This window comes from Amia ocellicauda, chromosome 19 (genome assembly GCF_036373705.1).
Source record: "Amia ocellicauda isolate fAmiCal2 chromosome 19, fAmiCal2.hap1, whole genome shotgun sequence".
Taxonomy (NCBI): Eukaryota; Metazoa; Chordata; class Actinopteri; order Amiiformes; family Amiidae; genus Amia; species Amia ocellicauda.
In genome coordinates, this window is record NC_089868.1 from 2,180,435 (window position 1) to 2,201,907 (window position 21,473).

At 42.1% G+C, this 21,473-nt stretch overlaps 2 non-coding genes across 2 annotated transcripts; both read right to left on the reverse strand.

Annotated features, from left to right (window-relative positions):
- Positions 1-16,924: 16,924 nt before the first annotated feature.
- On the reverse strand, positions 16,925-16,996 carry trnag-ucc (transfer RNA glycine (anticodon UCC)). The gene has a single exon. It is a non-coding gene; the product is annotated as a tRNA-Gly (tRNA).
- A 2,395-nt stretch (positions 16,997-19,391) lies between these two features.
- On the reverse strand, positions 19,392-19,463 carry trnaw-cca (transfer RNA tryptophan (anticodon CCA)). Its single transcript has one exon. It is a non-coding gene; the product is annotated as a tRNA-Trp (tRNA).
- Positions 19,464-21,473: the final 2,010 nt, after the last annotated feature.

Here is a 21,473-nt window from a genome sequence, read left to right on the forward strand (position 1 = left end):
CCTGACTTTGAAAACGGCAACGCGGTTCGTGAATATTACAGTCTAGTACTGGCTACGGGTCGCCATCTCAAGGATCAACCTCTGCTGATCGATCGCCGGGAATACTGCAGCGGTTACACCCTGTACGGTTTCAACCTGACCCCTGACGAAGAGTGTGGACAACATTTTTCACTGATGAAGACGGGCAATATGCGTTTGGAGATGCGTTTCAAGCAGCCTCTACCACGCACTGTAAATATGGTCGTGTATGCTGTGTTTGACAACATTATTGAGGTGAATCAGAGGAGAAACGTTCTGTATGATTATTATTAAAATGAACACCAGAGAGCTCAACCACATCATGAATGCCCTGGACGGCTCACGGAAAGTGTTTCAAGGAGTCTACGCCTGCGACCAGCAGCCTAAATTTAAGATCAAGAATTTACCTGCAATGTACATAATCAACACACACCCTAAAAATATGCCCGGAGAACATTGGCTGGCTATTTATCTAAGGGAGGACCGCCGTGGGGAATTTTTTGATTCCTATGGAAACCCCCCGGATTTCAGACCTTTCCCTCGGAAGATCAATAACTTTCTGCTCAACAACTGTCAAGAAACCATTTACAGCGGTCGTCAAGTACAAAGTCTTCAGACCTTCACTTGTGGTCAACACTGTGTGTTTTTCTTATATCATAGATCTAAAGGAAGGTCATACCCCGATATTATGTCCTTGTACAGTGAGGATTTAGGCCAAAATGATAAAAAAGTGGCAGAGTTTGTCAGGACACTGTGGACCCCCCCTTATAACACAATTACTTACGACCCTAGCCAGCCATGTATACAGATGGGGTGTTCTTGTGAGGATTTTAAAAGATGTCATGCGTGTTAAAGTGAAAAAATAATGAAAACAGCCTTTGAATCATTAGTTTTGTTTTTATTCAGCACAAATCTTATACAAAGCAGGGTTATGTTATAAATAAATGTACAACATTTGAAAATAAAAAATAAAAATAAAAAAATGGTTTGTCGGTTCCTTATTTACAGGGGAGACAAATAAAAACATGAGATTAATAAGCTTCCCAACGATGGATAGATCCTGAGGAGGGTTGCTCAACACGGTCAGAGTAATGAGATATCGGCGTCAGATCAGTCACCACCTCTTTACACAGACGGATTTTTTGTCGCGTTTCCTGGTTAGGGACTGTTGATTGGGGTATGTTCAGACAGGCCATCGCCTGTAGGAAAGCATTCCAGCCTACAGGTCGGCGACTATCGGGTACCTTATTAGTGCTAGTGACACTCTTCAACAAATCAAACATGTGTGAACCTTTGAGCAGTTGTCCTTTAAAAACAAATTCACCCTGTTCATTCCAAGTCGTTACCCGCGGTTTCTGAACCATTTTGTGCAGAATATATTCTGCATGTCTTTTGCTTCTGGCCGGCATGTTTCTCAAAACATCCGTTACAACATCTCCCTCTGAACTCTCAACAGGTTCGGGCACCGCAACATCTTTATCAACCGTACCCCCCGCATCAGTCCCAGAACCATTTTCTTGAGAGGCCATGGTTAAAGTTAAAATGTTTTGATCTTTTTCACCCTGTCTAACCAGACCGAGGTAGAGCTGTAACGTGTTGCTATACATCTGGGCTTTGGAATACTGATTTAAATCGGCCCTGGCCAGTATAGCTTTCATTTCAGAGTCCAGGTTGTTTTCGGCCGTTTGTCTAATGGGCTCTGGCCCGACAACATTTTTTCTCAGTTTCTCAAGCTGCTCCTGAGGGATCAAAAACATTTTCTGAGCATATTCCATTATTAACCCACTCTGGAAGCTAGAAGACTGGTTAGGAAAGGCACGGCTATGCTCAACAGCGGTCCTATAAAACCTCCGGTTTGATTAATCTTCTTTCTTTTTCTTTTAATAGAATACTTCTTATTAGCGATGATCTTGATAACCGCTTTTTGTTTTTTGAGTTTAGAATGTTGAGAAGGGGTTAGGGGTATATTACCGCGTAAGATGTTAAAAGCTATTTCACACAGGGTCTCGATCAAATCCGAGGGGGCCCCTGCCAGCACAGCTTTCCTATGGCACGGGCTCCCCTCAAATAACATTTGCAAAAGCGGCAGATTTCTTTTAATCCGAACAGACATTCTTATTTATTTCCTTTTCTTTAGCACATACACTGCCGGCCAATCGGGCGGGCACAAACCTGTTCTGAGGCGAAAGTCTTCTGGGGTTTGTGCTTTTAAGTCCACAATCAAGTACCCGTAGGGTTTTTTGGTGGCATCCTCAAATGCCTCCAAAAAGAATTTGGTCTGGTTAGGGTACATTTGACGAGCCAAGACGGTGACCTGTAGTTTATCTCTGGGGTTTTTAAAAAGAATTATATAATTGGCATTTAAATTAATAGTGCGGCTTTTTTTACCTTGAAAAAATAGATTTTGAACTAAATAAATAATACTTAAATTCCTATGATGAGTGTACTTTTGTAAAGCTTTTTCCACTTCACTGTTGTCACCGGCCTGCTCCATCAGGTCATCAAGGATCACTAGATTAGTTTGTCCGGGCGGGAACAGGTCATCGTCACACAACGAGGCGGGGAGACCTTGCACAAATTTCAGATTATTTTTTTTTGATGCCAAATCATCGTAGAGAGGTTGCCAGCAAGAGTAACACCACACTATGTTGTCAAGAGCTTGGGACACGGTTGCGTCCACATCTTCTATGATGTTCTTTATAAGATAGCTCTTACCCGAATTGGAGGGACCGGCTATAATACAGGAGAAAGGGTGTTGAAGTCTGTTATCAAAACCACCGCTAATATCCATAAGGCAGAGTGGTATAATCAGTCTTCAACACTCTTTTATTGTACACCACCCTGAACCGTTTGTTTAGTGATCTATTTTCCAATGTGTACCCCTTTTTATTGCGATAGATCTGATTTCCGGCTGTAATAATCTCGCGAGGAGGCGCGTCTTTCTCGGTTACAAAACTTTGTACCAGGGTCGTCAGAGACTTGATGTTAATGAGCTTGTTGTTACAATGGTTCAGAGTGAAACCCTTAACTTTCATACAGGTCTTACCCGCAGCCGTTCTGTATGCGTAAGTCTTAGGACCCCCTGAAACAAACTCAACTATGTGGTCCTGAGGATCTAGCTCACTCGTTAACTCCCCAAGGTAGTCCCCGAGGGGAGGGACCCAATCCCCTGGCCTGGTGACAAAGATTACAGAGTCAGTATCATGATAGAGCGTGCGTTCCTGCAGCTGATCCATTAAGTTGTACAGTTCAAGCCGGGCGTAAGCCGTGGTAAAAACCGCTATGAAAACATTAACGTTTCCCTGTTTGGTGGGGAAATCTTTAGGGGCCCTCCACTGGACCTGTGCCACGTGGTCATTTAAGAATTGAAAGTGTGATACTGCATGTTGTTTGGAAAACATAAATTCTATAAACTGTTCAGGGGTTTTAATCAAGGTTGTGTTTAGACGGTTATTTCTTTCCCCAAACTTACCCCACAGACTGTTTAAAATCAGTTTGGACATTTGTCTCTTGGCGGGGTTTACAGTTATGTTCCCCGGCTCTAGACGGATCCCTTCCTTTTCAAAATATTGCTGAACGTACCGCTCTTTGGCAGCGGAGTCAACACACCATGAGGGATAGCCCGATGCCTCCTGTTTCCCTTTCAGATGGGTCATAATGTACTCAGCAAAAAGAGTATCAGATTTTTCAGAAAAATGCCAAACCTCATACACCTTACCGACTCTGTAACCTTTCTCCACCGCCTTGTCAAGCTCAATGCTACACCAGACACCCGTCAGCGCTCTCTCGTCATCACTGTGCAGACAAGAGGTATTTTGATTTTCAGTTTCCACACACGTTCTACACAGAGGGAACATCAATTTTCCCGAACACCTGTAAGGCAACACGGGTAAGAACAGCTCGCGAGGAGGGTACATGCTGACTTTGATCAAACCAAAGTACTGTCCGATTTCGAGAAAGTCACGATAAACAATGGTTGGATGCCCCACCGGGTACATTTTGGTCTTGTTGACATAAGGGTACAGACTGGTGAAATCATAGTAATCTACTCTCTCACCCTCCTTTACCTCATAATGTAAACAGAGGGCGTTGGTACGACCCCCAAATAACGCATCCCTGGGCTCTAGACGTTCAGGAAAGTCCAAGGTTTCCATAAACCGTTGTACCCCCACATCCTGTTGCTTCAGGGTCGTCCACGCGTGTTCCCAAATCACCAGTACATTCAAACCATAGGTGTTTTTTAAAGTTTCAATTCGTTCCTGGAAATCATAGTACATATCACCGCAGAGTTTTTGTGTTACGGGGTTAAAGGTGTTTGGGTCGAAGCACTGAGGACAGCCCTGGTAAATACAAACAGCAAACTCATAAGCGGTACGCCGCCCGGACACGTCGCTAAAACCGTCTAAGTAGTAAGGACCCATTTTGACTTCCCCTTGATTTAAAGCATGTCTGATGAAGATGTTATCCCGGGCACTCCGATATTCCAGCCACTGTATGGAGACAGTCGAAAAGTTCTTTTGTCTAGCACGATAGTTGTCAGAAGTGGTGACCGCTATAGTGTTTTTCTGCAAGAAATTGGATCGATACATTTTCATGCAGAGAGACGCTATGGTCACACTTTGCAAAGGGTCGAGACCCGACGTGTTGATAACCTCGGCGCGGAAACGCAAACAGGCTTCTTTAAGGATCACCACATCATTTTTACAATAAGCGGCCATCTCTTCTCGGAAATCAAAAACACCTCCCTTAACCGTATTGTACCATTTAAAGAATTCCTCCCTCTCATGAGACATCATAGTATCAACCCCATAATAAGAGGCGGGCGGGTAGGACCCTCGATAATTTTGAGTGTCCTTAGTATTAAAAAAATGGCAGAACCAACCTTTCTTCTGAGCCTCAAAACCCAGAGCTTTAGGCAAAGCGCTCAATTTCATGGGGAGGAAATTTAACGAGTCTATGTAACGTTGGTTGAAAGCCTCGTCGGTGAAACACATGATCTTGCTACCCTGAGCTATTATTTTTGGGGTCACCCCATTTTCCACCAGATACTTCATCAATATGTAAGAATCATAACCCTTAGCATTGTGGGCAATAAATGTGTAATTGAGGTATTTTGGACTAGCTAGCTGACCACTCACAATCCAACATGTCAATACAGTGTATATAATTAGCAACATGGACCCCGTTTTCTTGCCGGCATTCAAAATCAAAAAAGACATACCGGTTGTGCGGCGGCTCCTTTTTAACCGGCTGAATAAAGCACTGGTGTTCAGACCCCGGGGTTAAATCCGCATTACAGATCCTACATCTCGGTTCCAGACATTTGTGTGGTTTAACCTCATGAAAACGGTACTGGAGGCAACACTGCGGGCAATATTTAGTTTGATCACAATAACTCCGTTTTTTAACCCCCTCAGCAGCGGCCCTCTGCACCTTATGTTCGGAAAAACAGAACGCGGAGAGACAAATCCTTAAGCAATCTTTACATCGAATGGTAGGGGCCAAACCCTTACGACATTGCGGATTGAAACAGACGTTACAGTAACCGTCACAGCGGTGCTTAAGCTTATCATTGAAGGCCTTATAACACCAATGACAAACATACGAACAACCCAAAAAAGCCGTCAAACTCTTTATTCCAAAGTAATGACTATCACTTAGGAAGAGAAACAGTGTCTGTGTATGGGTTTCAGGATGTGTCTGAAATTTCACAAATACTTCCTTTACCTCACAACGGTACCACACAACAATTTTTAAAGACAACAACTCCTCAAACATGGCAATGTCTGAAAAGGCAACCATCTGTTGAGAGTTTAAGCCGGCCCTCTGATGAAGCATTAAAGCCTCTTGCATAGCTTGGGGTTCAGGCATGTCGGGGGTGAGTAGTTTTATTAAACTGTAAGCAAAACAGAGCTTATTGTCACCATTGGAACTCACCACTAATTGCCTGAGCTTGTTCCTAATTATGTCGTTCTTCAAGCATTTCGACAGTCTTCTAAGCGCCCCACCCTCAGGGTTACGAACCACATTCATTACCAGAGACAGACTTTCATCAGCTAAGATGGATGCGTTACTTTGCAATAACGCTTCGATTTTAGCCAGAAATTCATCAACATCTAAATTATCTCCACTCAGCATTACAGATAGGTTGCTAAACAAATCATCCCCTCTGAGTTCTAACTGTACAACATCTCGAGGTCTGACCCTTTCAGCAACCTGTTCAAGCATGTTTTGCAAGGCCTCGTGTATGTTGACAAATATTTCTGCATAATTGTCACAATTTAAAAGTTCTGCAAAATTAAAACGCTGAATCATTTCAAAATTGTTATAGGCCGGTCTATCTATAATCACGGGATCACTGGTACTCTTGGACACATCATCATTTTGAACAAAGCCTTCAACCCCTACATTCTCACAGAGCATGTCATCCACAGCCTTATCAGTCTCAGAACCCTCCACATTCCGAACACCCCCACCGCTGACATCTACAAAACCCCCTTTTTGAGGAGGCTCATTTAAAGCCTGTAAAAGTCCTTCAAAGATATCCACCCGGTTAATGTCAAGACCCTCCTCTATAGTGACGGCTGCTTCTGCCGCCGTACTGTGTTCTAATGGTCTCAAATCATTTATAATAGGGGCAGAATTTGGTCGGGGTAGCGTCTCCAAAGCCTCCACCATTTCAAACAAATCGGGGTGAACTAGGGGTTGAACCTCTATAAGCGCTACCGTTGGGAGGTGGTTATTTAGATCATTGACCATCTGTAACAGGTCGGGGTTCACCGGTAAGTCTGGTAATTCACATTCTATCGGTGGTGATTGGGGGTTATTTAAATCATTTATCATTTGTAATAGTTCCTGGTTCATTGGGACATCAGAGGAGTTCACAACAGGGCCGGGGGTGTTCTCTCGGGAAGGTCTTTTTGGGGCCCTAACTTGTTCATAATCCTTTAGTTTGTGAGTTCTTTTACCAAGTCCGGACATTTTTTTTTATTTTTTATTTTTCCAACAACCCACAATAGTAAGGCGTTTTGTATCTATTAAAACATTAAATACGGTACAATTCGTTAGTAAGGGTATTAATAAGGGTGTTTTGACTCTCTATCACAAGGTTTTGCCCCACTAACACAAGTCTTTGATTTAGTAACAAGGTATGTAGCAACTCATGCCGACCTTCAGGAAGTAGCTCCGGGGGATGGTGTCCTGGCTCAGCTGCAAAGGATGGTCGCTCCGGTAAATCTCGGTCGAAGGAGGCAGGGAGCGAGCGTATACTCACGGACGGAGACCAAGAAGGCCTTTGCGGTGACACCCTGGCCAATCGCGGTGTACTGTTCAGCGTTTCTGTAGCCAAGAAACGGGGCTGGGGGGACGATGTTGAAACCAGTCCGTCGTTGGGTGGTGTGTCAACCCTGACTGACGGCGACCCCTGAGGTTGTTGGTTGCCTGTATTTGTTCCGCCCGACAATGCGGCGGGCTGAATCTGGATTGTTGAATTACCCCCAGAAGGCTGTGGCCTGAGTAGATGTTGGGGGGTCTCCAAGACCACCGTGGGGGATCCTCTCGGTGATCTCTCCGGGGAAGATGTTTGATCCCACTTAGACGGGGTAATTGTCCTCAATAGCTCATCCACAGAATGACTATCCCAAGAGTCTTGGGAAGAATAAAAATATACATTACATTTACATCTTTAAACGGCGACAGAAATCAAACTTAAAACAACATGTCCAGGACCTTCAAAACCTTTAGCTTTTTTAGACCTTTGAAAATAGGCTTAGACATTCACTACAACGCCTTATTATTTACAGACAATATATTTATTAGGACTTGATAATAAATGTAAAACAGAGAAGCCTCTGTAAATAAACTGTTTCTTAAATGTAATATTGTTAATAAAACACTTTTTATACACACACACACCACATTTCATTTTTAAACGAACCTTCCAAGTGTAAACGCTTCCTGATCCCGGGACTTCCTGTTTCACAAACGTTTTCACGATCTGTTTAAATATTAAATACAATGAACACCTTCAAGCCTTTTCCTACAGCCACTTTAAAACAGAAGTATAATTGCGGGAGATAAGCCAAACAACTTACTAAAACCTTTCGGACAGCTTTACTTCCTAACCAGACGGTCGGGCAATCGGTCATTTCTAAACACATGCCCCAGAAACAAGCCTAGACCTGTCCGGACTTCTAAAGATCTTTCCCAGAACCCCCAAGACCTACAGGAAATGGACACCCCTCGCTTAAATATTAGCCCTCAACGGGCAAACAAAACCCTTTTAAAAACATTAAAGTTTGAAAGATCTTACTTACCTGCAAAGAATAATCGTTTCTTATGTTTTTCAGCTGATTTAGCTTTTTGCACTTCTGTGAAGGTAAGAGACATGTTTAACCTTTAACCACCCCTCTTTATAAAAAGCTTTAACCTCTTACAAGCGGCAGATATATACTCACCGCTATCAGATACAGGGGCTGACGGCCTTTCAGATTCTTGAAAGGTTACGGTTCTCGAAGGTAAAACGAAACAATCCCTCGATGTGGAAGGCCTTTCGTTGTCTCGAACCACGTTTCTTAATACTGTTAGAAAGGATATTTTTTTAAATTAACAAAACGGGCCTCAAACATCTTACCGAAACGTTATACAAACAAACAGGGGTTTAGTTCTTACCCGGTCGGCAGACAGCCTGTCTAGGGACAACCACTTCTCTTGGTTGATCCTCGGAGACATTAATCAAAGGCCTTTCGATAGTTTCTGTGTAATTAAAGAGACCGCCATTAATATATATTAAAACGTTTTCATAACTCTATTGAGCCGCTTCAAAACACAACCACACACCCATACATAAGAACCCTTGAGCGCAAACACAAAAATCTTACCGTCGTTGTTCCAGATGATCTCCTCAGCGTTGGGAATTAACTCCTGTTGACTGGCTGAAAAATAATTTTACAGAACTTAAAACAGATGTTATAACCTTATTTACAATACATGCCCACGCTCTGAGTCAATGAAAATAATCTGAAGACTTACCTAAAAACTCGTTTAAATCGAAGTCGTTGATGTTGTTTCCGGACATTGTTGATCTTTAGGCTTAAATCGAAAGGTCAGTATGAGTCTGTCGAGCTGAAGACCAGACCTTCATACTTATACTGATGGCCGGATGCCGGATCTGCTTGTAAGGCATTGTTCTGGGCTGGCCTTTGTGCCGTCCTGTTATCAATTAACATATCAAAACCAACCAATAAAATGACCCTGCATCAATTTCAAATAGAAACCAAGATGGCGACGATCTCTCTCCTCTCTACTCTAAACTTTTATTAGAACCTTTTGGTCTCTCAAAAAAACATTTTTAAGCATCAAGACCTATAGTCAATAAACACTAAGAATATTTCAGGCCTTTATACGCGCTAAAAAACAACCTGAGCCAAGAAAATAACTATAAAGATCTAAAATAAGTAGCGCTTTTACAGTGTTTTTTTTTTTTTTTTTTTTTTTTTTAATAGCGATGCTTTGTTTGGTATTAAACAAGTCACAAACTACTCAGAACAGCGTTTATCCCCACAAAAGAGATATTTGGGTTTATTTTACAAAGCTTATAAATTATATAGTTTAAAAGTATTCTGAATGTTTTGAGACCACACGCCATGCCTACGTTTGTCTGAGCCCACCCCCGTCCCCCGTGGTGTGAGTGATTTAGCCTTGAGTGTTGTGATCTATTTAGCATTGAGTGATCAGTTGTTTTTATTTTTTAAATGATTCCTTATCATCAGGGATTGAGCCTGCTAAAATACCTTAAAAACATATCCTTATCTTAAGTCTACCTCTTATGAGCTTTAAGACCCTAGAATGTATTTAAGTGAAACGAATGAACACATTATGTGTGAGATAAAATATAACCACAGCTTTTTTTTTTTTTTTTTTTTTTTTTACAAATACAATTAACCTATACCCACAAACACCCACACACACACACACCCTCTTTTTTTTAATTTTATTTTTAATTAAATTTGAGGGGAGAGACAGAGCCATATACATTGGGGTTAACATAAGTACCCTATGCATAACAGGAATTGTTAGGACCTGTGACCATTACAGACAACAGAACTTGTTGATCTTATAAAATGATTGGGCGAGAGAGAGAGATATAGAGACAGACAGAGACAGAGCCAGTGTGAATATGATAAACGCACTATTCAAAATGGCATTGTTAAGACCTGGGACCATTACAGACAACAGAACTTGTTGATCTTATAAAATGCTTGGGCGAGAGAGACAGAGAGAGAGAGACAGACAGAGACAGAGACAGAGACAGTGTGAATATGATAAACGCACTATTCAAAATGGCATTGTTAAGACCTGGGCCCCTTACATGTATATTTAAAAAAGACCCCCAACCGCTACAGGAAGAGCCGACCCATTCACACTCTACAGTTGACCAACAAGAACAACCGGTTATGGGGGGCCTTGTTGTTCAGGGTTTTAGGGGTGTACACTTTCTGACGGATATGACGTAGGAATAATTAAGGAAATAACTCTAAAATCACGCCCCCCGATTATGACGTAGGAATATTAATAAGCTTAGGGCATACGTCATAACAAAATAGGCCGCGCCCAAAAAAAACCTACTATCTACTCACATCAGTCATTCCGCCCTGGGCCGGCCCTGACCAATTTGATGCCCTAGGCAAGATTTTAGCTGGTCCCCTTGCATCGCAGCCAATTCCACCACCGATCATTGTGTTCATACACTTACACAGAAACTGCATAGCTTCATGTCTTAGATTTTCTTTATGTTTGAAACAAGAAAAAAACACACAAAATAAAAACAGTATGCAAGAAACAAGTGACAAAACGAATTATGAATACAATATAAATAAGTATTGCACGAAAAAACTATATTACCGACACCATAGTGCAAGATGCATAATGTAGCAGTGTTCTACAGCCTTACCGCCTTGCCTTTCTTGCAGCAAACAAGTGACATAAAACGAATTATAAATAAGTGGATGTTTCCTGCAGCACACTTGAAAGAAAAGGTATATTTCTCAGAATTATGTTATAGGTAATGGAGGTTGATGAAAGAGTTAAATAGCTGATCGATCAAAAGGTGTGATCGTTGTGGGGCATCGGTAAGAATGCACAATTCTCATTCATTCCAAACAGTGTCCCTTTACTGCATCACTAGCAATGGGCGTTAGCCTATTTTGGTATTTGTTTTGTGTGTTTTTGATTGCTTTTTGTTTTGTTTTATTAATTCACTTTAAACCTCTTATATTATCACATTATTCCCATTAAAATCACGTTTGTTTACTTTGAATGTCCCGCCCCACTTCACGGAAATGCACGAGTTTTATTTACGATTGATTGATTTAAATATACACATGGCTAATCACGCATTCATGAGAGTACCCGCTTATTCGCCAGGTTCTACGAAATTCAATAATTGACCATGAGGAGCACCTGTTAGGCTGGAGATAAAATGCTCCCGGGGTGGAGCTGGGGGGGACGGGATTGCAGAGCAACGGGAACGAAACGTGGAGCCAAAGGGGAACGAAGGACTTGATGGACAAGTAATGGAAAGGGCTAAGAGACCCAGAGGAGAGCTGAGGCGACCTCTGCAACGCTAGCGAGAATGTCCAGAGAAGGGATAGCGTACAGGCTTTTTGAACTACAGTAGTGTTTCAAAGGATAACAACAAACAACCTGTTTTTTTTTTTTTTTACTCGGCCATTGTTTTCTTGGACTGTACATGGACATTGTAATTTCTTTGTATTGCCAAACCCGGACCAGAGCAGAAGCTGAATTTTTGTCGGAGCCCCTCATTACTTTGTACTAGGACACGTGGACTATTGCCTGCCCCATTCCAGCTCCTGGTACTGCCGGAGGAGACCAACAGAACCCTCCACGAATGCATTTTTTAGTTTGAACTTTTTTGTCTTTTTAACATAAAGAGGAAGTCTGATGGATTTTATATTAGAGATTTGTAATCCAGTTAATTGTATACCTGTCTTGTGTGGTCTGTGGTGTGCTCCTGGCTTGAGATTCCCCAATTTAAATAACCTAAATCGAAGGGAGAATTGAGAGGTAGTAAATGCAAAATGGGCATATTTGGGCAATCGACAACCTCCCAATGGGTCCTAGCGGCTGTAGACAACCGCTAGGTGGTGTAGTCGTGCTTCCATAAGTTTTACCCCCCAGTGGTACTGTATAACTTCCACTCTGTGACACATCCTAGATTTTAATAGCGACAAGATGTGAAGTCATAGTGAAGAGCTTGGGAAGGTGCGGTCACGCCTGCTTCATCAATGACGGGAGCTTTGGGGAGACGGGAGGCAGTCACATTACCTTCCTGAGAGCAGTAACTGCCGAACCAACACACATTACTTGTGTGTGCCAAATACTTCTGTTTTATTAGTACCTAATTTTTCAGCACCAGTATTTAACTTTGCAGATTGTTGGAAAAAAACTGTACAGGTATTCCCTGCTAACACACAACATTGCCAATAACATTGTAGCAATATAATTTATATTGCTACAGCATTGAGGCAATGTGCTAGCAGGGTTGTTGTACTTTGGAATCGGTTCATGCTTCACGATTGGTTAATTGCCTATTTTTTTTTTGCCTTCATAAACAATTCGTGGATCGACTTTGCTCCCTTTTTCTTGGGATTGTGCGTCTTGTAGGCAGTCCATAGGTTGTCCCTATATTAATTTATTCATGAAATTCCAACCGAAATAGCGACAGTTCTACAGCTATTTCAAACCGGAAGTTTGAATCGCTCCTGATTTCAGGAAAAAGTTCTTCATTTACACCGTCTCGTTCTGTCCGTCCCTCCCCTCCTCAGCCTTGGATCTCTTCTGTTCTCCGCTCAACCTGATCCAGTCTGCGCACCACTGAGCACAAGTGGAAGAGATCCAAACTCCCAGCGACCCTCGCACTCTACCACTCTCTACTGCCCACATTCCCCTCCTCGCTCACCTCAGTCTTACTTCCAGTCATTCTTTGAATCCACTGTCCACAACCCCTGCAAGCTTTACTCCACCTTCTCTCTCATCTCCCCCCTCCTCCCTCATCTCATCTCACCTCATCATTTTGCCTCATTCTTCTACAAGATCACAGACATCCACAAGCTCTTCAACAGTCTCCTCTCCACTCCCACCCTGCCCAAGTCTCCCACCGATCAAGCTTCCATTTCTTCATTCTCTCCTCTCTCAGACTCTGAACTTTCCTCTCTCCTCCTAGGTCACAAACCCATAATATGTCCCCTGGACCCTCTCTCTACTCGCCTCCTGCAAGCGTCTGCTCCATTTCAACTCCCCTTCTTCTCCTCCCTCCTCAACTCCTCACTCCTCTCTGGCTGTTTCCCCTCTTGCATTTAAACAAGCTGCGGTCATCCCACTCCTCAAGAAACCTACCCTTGACCCCACCTCTCCTCAGAGGCACCTGTCTCTGCCCTGTCGCCCTACTCCCCTTCCTCTCAAAGACCCTCGAGCGTGCGGTCCACTGTCAGCTCTCTGCATTCCTTTCCCATCTCTCACTTCTTGATCCTCTGCAATCCGCCTTCCAAACACCGCTCACACCACTGAGACTGCTGTCCTGGCAGTCACTGACTCCCTCAACTGTGCTCGGGCAGCCTCCCTCTCCTCAATCCTCATCCTCCTTGGTCTCTCCGCAACATTTGACACCGTCGATCACTCCATCCTCCTCTCCTGCCTCGCTGACCTTGGAATCTCTGGGACTGCTCTCACTTGTTTCTCCTCCTACCTCAACGACCGGACCTATCAAGTGGCGAGCTTCCTCATCCACCCCTCAACCTCTCCTCACAGGCATAACCCCCGGGTTTAGCTATCCTCCCGATGGGTCACATTTCGGTAACTACCTTTTTTACTTTCATGGGGCCCTGAAATCCTCGCTGCGCCCCTGGTCATGAAAGCTGTAATGTCTGGTATCAAAATACATTACTGGCTTTCGGCTTACACACGTCATTTCAACCCACTTGCTCAAGCAGTAAACGTTTACTCGAGGTATACGGTCACACAGAAGGAGCATCCCAAGAACACCAGTAAATGGCGTAGAAATTTTGAAAACTTGCACAATTTTCCACGATCTAAGCCCACAGTTTACGTGCAAAATCTAATGTCTGAGATGATGGTATCCATGTAACATTCCCGAAATGGACGCATTTTAAAAGTGCAAGGTAACGGTCTGGTCCATTTATTGTGGGTTTCAAGGTAAAGTACATTGCTGATGGACGTTTCATGGTTAATGCGGATCAGTGGTTTCCTTTATCATTATGCTCTCTAAATTGTTGTGGGTCTGTTGTACACTGTTCAGTACTGTACATCGTGTTTTAATCCTAACTTGATAAAACACTTCGATTCATGGCTTTGTAGCCCCACCAGTGACGTAAAAAACCACTCGGTAAGATCATTAAAACAAAGTATTAAACAAGGCGCAATGCACAAGACAGTCCTTTGCCCTGTGCAGTGCTGCGGGTAAACAACTCGTCTCTAGTGCAATAAACTAAGACCATGTAAACCCGAGAGGGAGAGGGGCATTTAATCTGTGACTCGAGCATATTGTCTCCAGTGAGGTCAATACACGCGTCAGGGATATGTATGCTAAATGTAATGTAAATATGATGGATATAATGTATATTGTGGTGGAGTTTATAAAGATAATGTCAGGGGAACTTTAGTGATGTTCTGTGTTTTCTAAATTCCAAGCAGTGGGACTTTAAGTCATAACTTTGTGAGGAATTTACATGTCTTTATAAATTATATATCATTATAAAGTAATAATCCAGCTCACTTTGCTAGCTAGCCTACTGCCAGTTGCCATCCAAATGATGATAATGATCAGCTAGTAGTTAAGTACTGCAGTAGTTTGCCAGTTGTCAGCTAATGATTTTTGATAGAATTGTATTATTTAAATTCAGTTTTTTGTGCACTATAGTATTTTCAGTATTGAGTATTTTTGGTGTGGATGTTATTTTACCTAAACAGTTTATTAGTTATTGCTCTGATTTCAATATGCATAGTGCACTATTTACATTTGTATTGATTATTACATCAATTTCTTCAACAAGTACAGTGTATGTTAAAGTGCAATACATGTTCTGTGATGTGCATTATTTAAATGTTTGTGTTTATTTTAGTTTTAACTAAACATTCTCTATACGCCATAAACATGGGCACCACTAAAATGTTTTTCATCGAGAGGGGGGATGGTTTTGGGGCTACTATCAAATCTCGCATATGGCCCCCAAATGGCTAGGGCCGGCTCTGGACATCACACATTACATAGGATGGGGCTGACGTTGGATGGTACTTTTCGTGACTTAAATCAAGTAACAAGTTACTAGTACACACATAGCCTCTAAGTGTACTGAGTAATGATACTCTCTCTTTCGTTCATTCGTTCCTTAGTATAATTACCTTTAGTAGTAGTAGTACTGGCCACTACTCGGAAGGTAGCGATGCGCACCAATAGATCACGAAAGCTTTCTCATAGTTTTGTGTTTTAGATAATGGTTCAATACGGACTCAATCCCCTTTCATGGACATGGCAGGGAACTTGCAGTTAGAACTAAGGAGTCTAATAAGACTTGGTGGTACGCAGAACTGAAGTGCCAAGTGACAGGCTATCACTTTCATTGCACACCGCATTGTCTTCTCGCAGGGAGCGAATTGGGGAAATGTTGGATTTATGGCATCATGTAGAAAGACTGAATGGTTTAGTTACAGAAAAAGATAAAAAAAAGATAGTGACCTTTCTTACTAGCTGAACTAACCTGCATAAAATTAAGAAGATACAGACATTTTCATGCAATTATTTCAAGTTACAGTCTGCTGCTCAGACACAGTTTGGCGCACAGATGCAACTATCATCAACTCAATTATAAACATATATCTAGAGAGACAGAGAGACAGACATGGACTACATATCGTGCACATTGTATGAAATCATGCTGGTATATGTAGGCTTGTAGATGATTGTTAAGAGGCCTATTTGGAAACATACGAAATGAGATATTACCATAATGAAGTCATGATACATGAAGGAAATGTTTTTCATGTTGGCAAAAGTACCCTGTCAAAATGAAAATGAATGAGAGAAGACTAAAACAAAGGGCTCGTCCGGGATTTGAACCCTTTGAATCATACCCCTAGACCAACGAGCCACATAGCACAGGTTTCTGTGAAAACTAGTTAACATCGGTGCCACGTAGAGAGTTGTGCGCTCCTCTATTTGAACACTTTCTCCTTCAAACATTGCATGAGTGTCTGACTGCCGCCATCTAGCGGTGCTGACTGACCGATGGCTCGGGTATCTTGGATGTTGTTAAATGACATAACTGTCCGCCCAAGACACTGATGACCAAGGGTCATAGTTTTCCCTTGTAATAATAACAACAATAGTAATTGGAGTGAATGGAAGTGGCATTTCTATTTCTCCTTACTTTAGCCGTCATCGTCGCCAACATTGTTGTTGGTGAGCATGGAGAGGAGTGTATTAGCTTTTAAAGTATATTCAAGCAATGAACACGTCAAATAAATGTAATACCGAATACTTTTGCACGCAAGTGCACATGTATGTTACAGCGCTTCTGGGAGCACGGCCCACGTCAAGCAAGAGGGCGCAGTAAAGGTCTGCGAGTCAAGTGTGATGTGGGTATCCTGCAGCAGGGAGAGGAACCTTTGTTTTTCTACAGACGAAGCTGGTGCTGTGGGATACTAGTGTAAGGCCATTTATTCGTCATCTGTTCATGCGCAACGGTTCACCCGAAGTGTGTTAGTGAAAACAGCGGTAAGTGCAGGCTTAGTAGGGTCGCAATAGCTTGAATGGTGTCGAACTCCCCCGAAGCATCACAAGTGTGATGGCGGAAGCCTAGAAAGAAAACGTTGCGTTGGCCGGGAATCGAACCCGGGTCAATTGCTTGGAAGGCAGCTATGCTCACCACTATACCACCAACGCCCAGAAAGTCTCTCATTCCCTGACTTTTGATGCATTTCAGATCATTCATCTGACTAGATACATGCGAATAATCACAGCCTACAGTGTAAAGCTTCTGATTACAGACAGGGCGTGTTGAGTGTGCTAAGTAACTTGCTAAATTCACTAACAAACAGTCGCTGCTCTTACTACAAAACAGGTGCAAGATATATCATTCTTAGCTAAACAAACCACGTAAACAATCAATGTAACTCTTAACTAAACTAGGAAACGCGAGAGAAAAAGGCGATACTTAGCTGCGGCGACTTGAGCGACTTCTCAGCTGGCTTGCCCGAGTGTCCAGATGCATATTTGGAAATACTTCTATACAAACCATGAACATAGATTCTCGATAGATGAATACTGTTTATTTAAAGGCCAGTTTTTATTTAGCGCATAGTTTATTGAATTTACCCACCAAGGTGGAACACGGACAATGATGTATTTGATTGACAGTGTAACTTGGACTGTTGGAGTAACTTGGACACCCATTGGAATGGAAAAACAAACTCGAGAAAAAAGTGTGTGTGTGTGTGTGTGTGTGTGTGTGTGTGTGTGTGTGTCACCTGCTGGTAGTGATGCATTTACATAACCTACAGACTATTTGGGCTGATTGTTCCTGGTGTATTAATGAAACTTTTCAAAGCGGTGGCTTACGTAGATGACATCACAGTCATTGTTAAGAATGGCAAGGATGTACCTTACCTTAAATGACTGTCAGAAATGAATTGAGTTTCTTCAGTGGTTAATGGCTTTTACTGGGGGAACTAGGTAGAAAGCAAGCCACTGTCTCTAGCCACATTTTGGACAAATGGACAAAACTAGATGGATTTAAAAATAGACGGATAGACAGTCGGATGGCGTCTGTCTACAATATTTTAAATGATAATAATATATGTAGTATATGCATGTGTATTATAAACTAATCTTTACAGAAAAGGGGTAATACCATAATAAAATGCTGATGAGAGGAGAAGAGATCTTATTCACTGGCCAAATACATGATTTCGACAATTGTCGTACATCTTGACGGCACTTAGCTTTACTTTTCACAATGTATGACTGCACTTACTGTACTTAACTGTATACATTGGAAGTTGTAAAATGTATTATCTTGAATTGCTTTGTTTAATGTAAATTTGAATTTGTAATGTTTGATGCCTTGTACTTAACTGTATTCTTGCACTTATGTTGCAAGTCGCCCTGCATAAGGGCGTCTGCCAAGAAATAAAAATAATAATAATGTTTAATAATAGTATATGTAGTATATGCATGTGTATTATAAACTAATCTTTACAGAAAAGGGGTAATACCATAATAAAATGCTGATGAGAAATTAAGAAAACCGTAAAAGAAAGGCATTTTAAACCAGGACCTCTCGCACTCTAAGAGAGAATCATATCTCGAACAAACTTACATTAGTGACATCTTTACACTAGTGCCACGTAGAAAGCGGTGCGCTCCAACAGCTGGAAACTTTCTCAGTCTCAAGTTCAAGCACCTTGTGTGTGACTGCCATCTAATGTTGCTGACTAATAGCACTATTGGACTAGAGGAGCTGGGGCTGGCAGAAATTCAGCCAGGCTTTTCTACAGGCGCAAACTCAGGTGATGCTGTGTAGGCTACTCCGTGTACGTCAATGAAAGTCTAGTGACTTCAATATACACACCCCGATGCACCCAAAGAGTGATTGTCAAAGTATGAGTGACTCGCTCCACTAGCAGCACCGACCTGCATCTCTCTGTGACACCCGGCGCCTCCGTCTGGATAAGCTGCTGGTAATGCCGAGCACGGCAGCAGATTTTGTACAGTGGAACCCTAATAATATTCCTAATAATATGGCAACATCCTGGGGGGTCGGTGTGCCGCGCCACAGTGCAGCGACCTTAGCGCATCACTAAAAGGCACCTTAGCGAGGCCTCGGAATCGCTCAAACATGAACCGAGAAATGAACATTGAATCCCATCTACTATTATTACCTAGTAGTGTTGATGTTATCTAAAGTATTTCTATACGTTTTTATTAGTGTATGATTTGTGTCGACCAGGGATCAGAAAGTGAGACAGTATAGGGTAGGCGGTAATCGAAAGCACAAGAAATACATAAAAGGGAGCTATACAGCAGGTGAATAAAACACGGATTGTGACAGTCCACTGTTAATAGCCTATAACAAGGCAGATTAAAATATAACAAACGATACGGATTCTTAAAATCAAATATAATTTCAACGTGCAGGAGACCAGACTGACTTTTATGCATCCCATCGGGTGTAGATGCATGTTACTTAGACTAACAACGTTTGCATTCTAGGATATTAATAACACTCTCCAGAGCAGGAATTATTGAGTGATATTACAGGGAATGTTGAGTAAAAGACTGACCCCGACGTGATTTGAACACACAACCTTCTGATCTGGAGTCAGACGCGCTACCGTTGCGCCACGAGGTCCTTAAACTTCAGTTAACACAGGACGTCAAGGAAAAATATTGGGAACTATGGTGATGTTTTGCTAGTGACCATTAGGTTAATGAATGGGCAACTGAAGCATTGACGTGATGAAGAAGTTAAACAGAATGCTAAAGAGATAGTGACAGTGAGCATGACACAGAACACATGGCATGACGTGAATACCAAGTTAAACTTAAAGCAGAAATTACAGAAAGAAAGAAAACAAAGAAAACCGGACACTGCACATATGTTTGGTCTTTCCTATATCTTTAATATGATATCTCAGTAGTTTAAATTTGATACAGAAATTATTCTGGAATCCCATGAAATGGAAAATACAGTGAATATAAAACTATATTTGCTGTATTTATAACAAATATATTCCGCTTATACACTCACCTAAAGGATTATTAGGAACACCATACTAATACTGTGTTTTACCCCCTTTCGCCTTCAGAACTGCCTTAATTCTACGTGGCATTGATTCAACAAGGTGCTGAAAGCATTCTTTAGAAATGTTGGCCCATATTGATAGGATAGCATCTTGCAGTTGATCGAGATTTGTGGGATGCACATCCAGGGCACGAAGCTCCCGTTCCACCACATCCCAAAGATGCTCAATTGGGGTCGAGATCTGGTGACTGTGGGGGCCAGTTTAGTACAGTGAACTCATTGTCATGTTCAAGAAACCAATTTGAAATGATTCGACCTTTGTGACATGGTGCATTATCCTGCTGGAAGTAGCCATCAGAGGATGGGTACATGGTGGTCATAAAGGGATGGACATGCTCAGAAACAATGCTCAGGTAGGCCGTGGCATTTAAACGATGCCCAATTGGCACTAAGGGGCCTAAAGTGTGCCAAGAAAACATCCCCCACACCATTACACCACCACCACCAGCCTGCACAGTGGTAACAAGGCATGATGGATCCATGTTCTCATTCTGTTTACGCCAAATTCTGACTCTACCATCTGAATGTCTCAACAGAAATCGAGACTCATCAGACCAGGCAACATTTTTCCAGTCTTCAACTGTCCAATTTTGGTGAGCTTGTGCAAATTGTAGCCTCTTTTTCCTATCTGTAGTGGAGATGAGTGGTACCCGGTGGGGTCTTCTGCTGTTGTAGCCCATCCGCCTCAAGGTTGTACATGTTGTGGCTTCACAAATGCCTTGCTGCATACCTCGGTTGTAACGAGTGGTTATTTCAGTCAAAGTTGCTCTTCTATCAGCTTGAATCAGTCGGCCCATTCTCCTCTGACCTCTAGCATCAACAAGGCATTTTCGCCCACAGGACTGCCGCATACTGGATGTTTTTCCCTTTTCACACCATTTTTTGTAAACCCTAGAAATGGTTGTGCGTGAAAATCCCAGTAACTGAGCAGATTGTGAAATACTCAGACCGGCCCGTCTGGCACCAACAACCATGCCACGCTCAAAATTGCTTAAATCACCTTTCTTTCCCATTCAGACATCCAGTTTGGAGTTCAGGAGATTGTCTTGACCAGGACCACACCCCTAAATGCATTGAAGCAACTGCCATGTGATTGGTTTGTTAGATATTTGCATTAATGAGAAATTGAACAGGTGTATCTAATAATCCTTTAGGTGAGTGTATTTGCCTTTACTAATATTGTATTTTATTTTACAATAGGTTTAATATAATAAGGTCCAAATAATAAATGTACATATTTGCACATGCTTGCTTTTGGTGAACAGGTAGAATTGGCCATTGTCTGAAAAAACATGCACTCACCTAGTTATTCACAGTTTAAACAGCGCCAGTGAATATTGGGTTTTAATGTTACAAGAGTGACGATGAAGTTATTGCGTTTAGTTGCTTTAAATAACTACAGTGGTTTGTGGATAACAGGAATATGTGCACATACAGAAAAGTTAAAAGTAACGCTGGGTAAGTACATAATCAAATCAAGTTTCACGAAAGATGATATGCTTCAGATACAACTTAATAGTAAAAATGCATTATGGTAAAGAGTTAATAGCTTTGTTG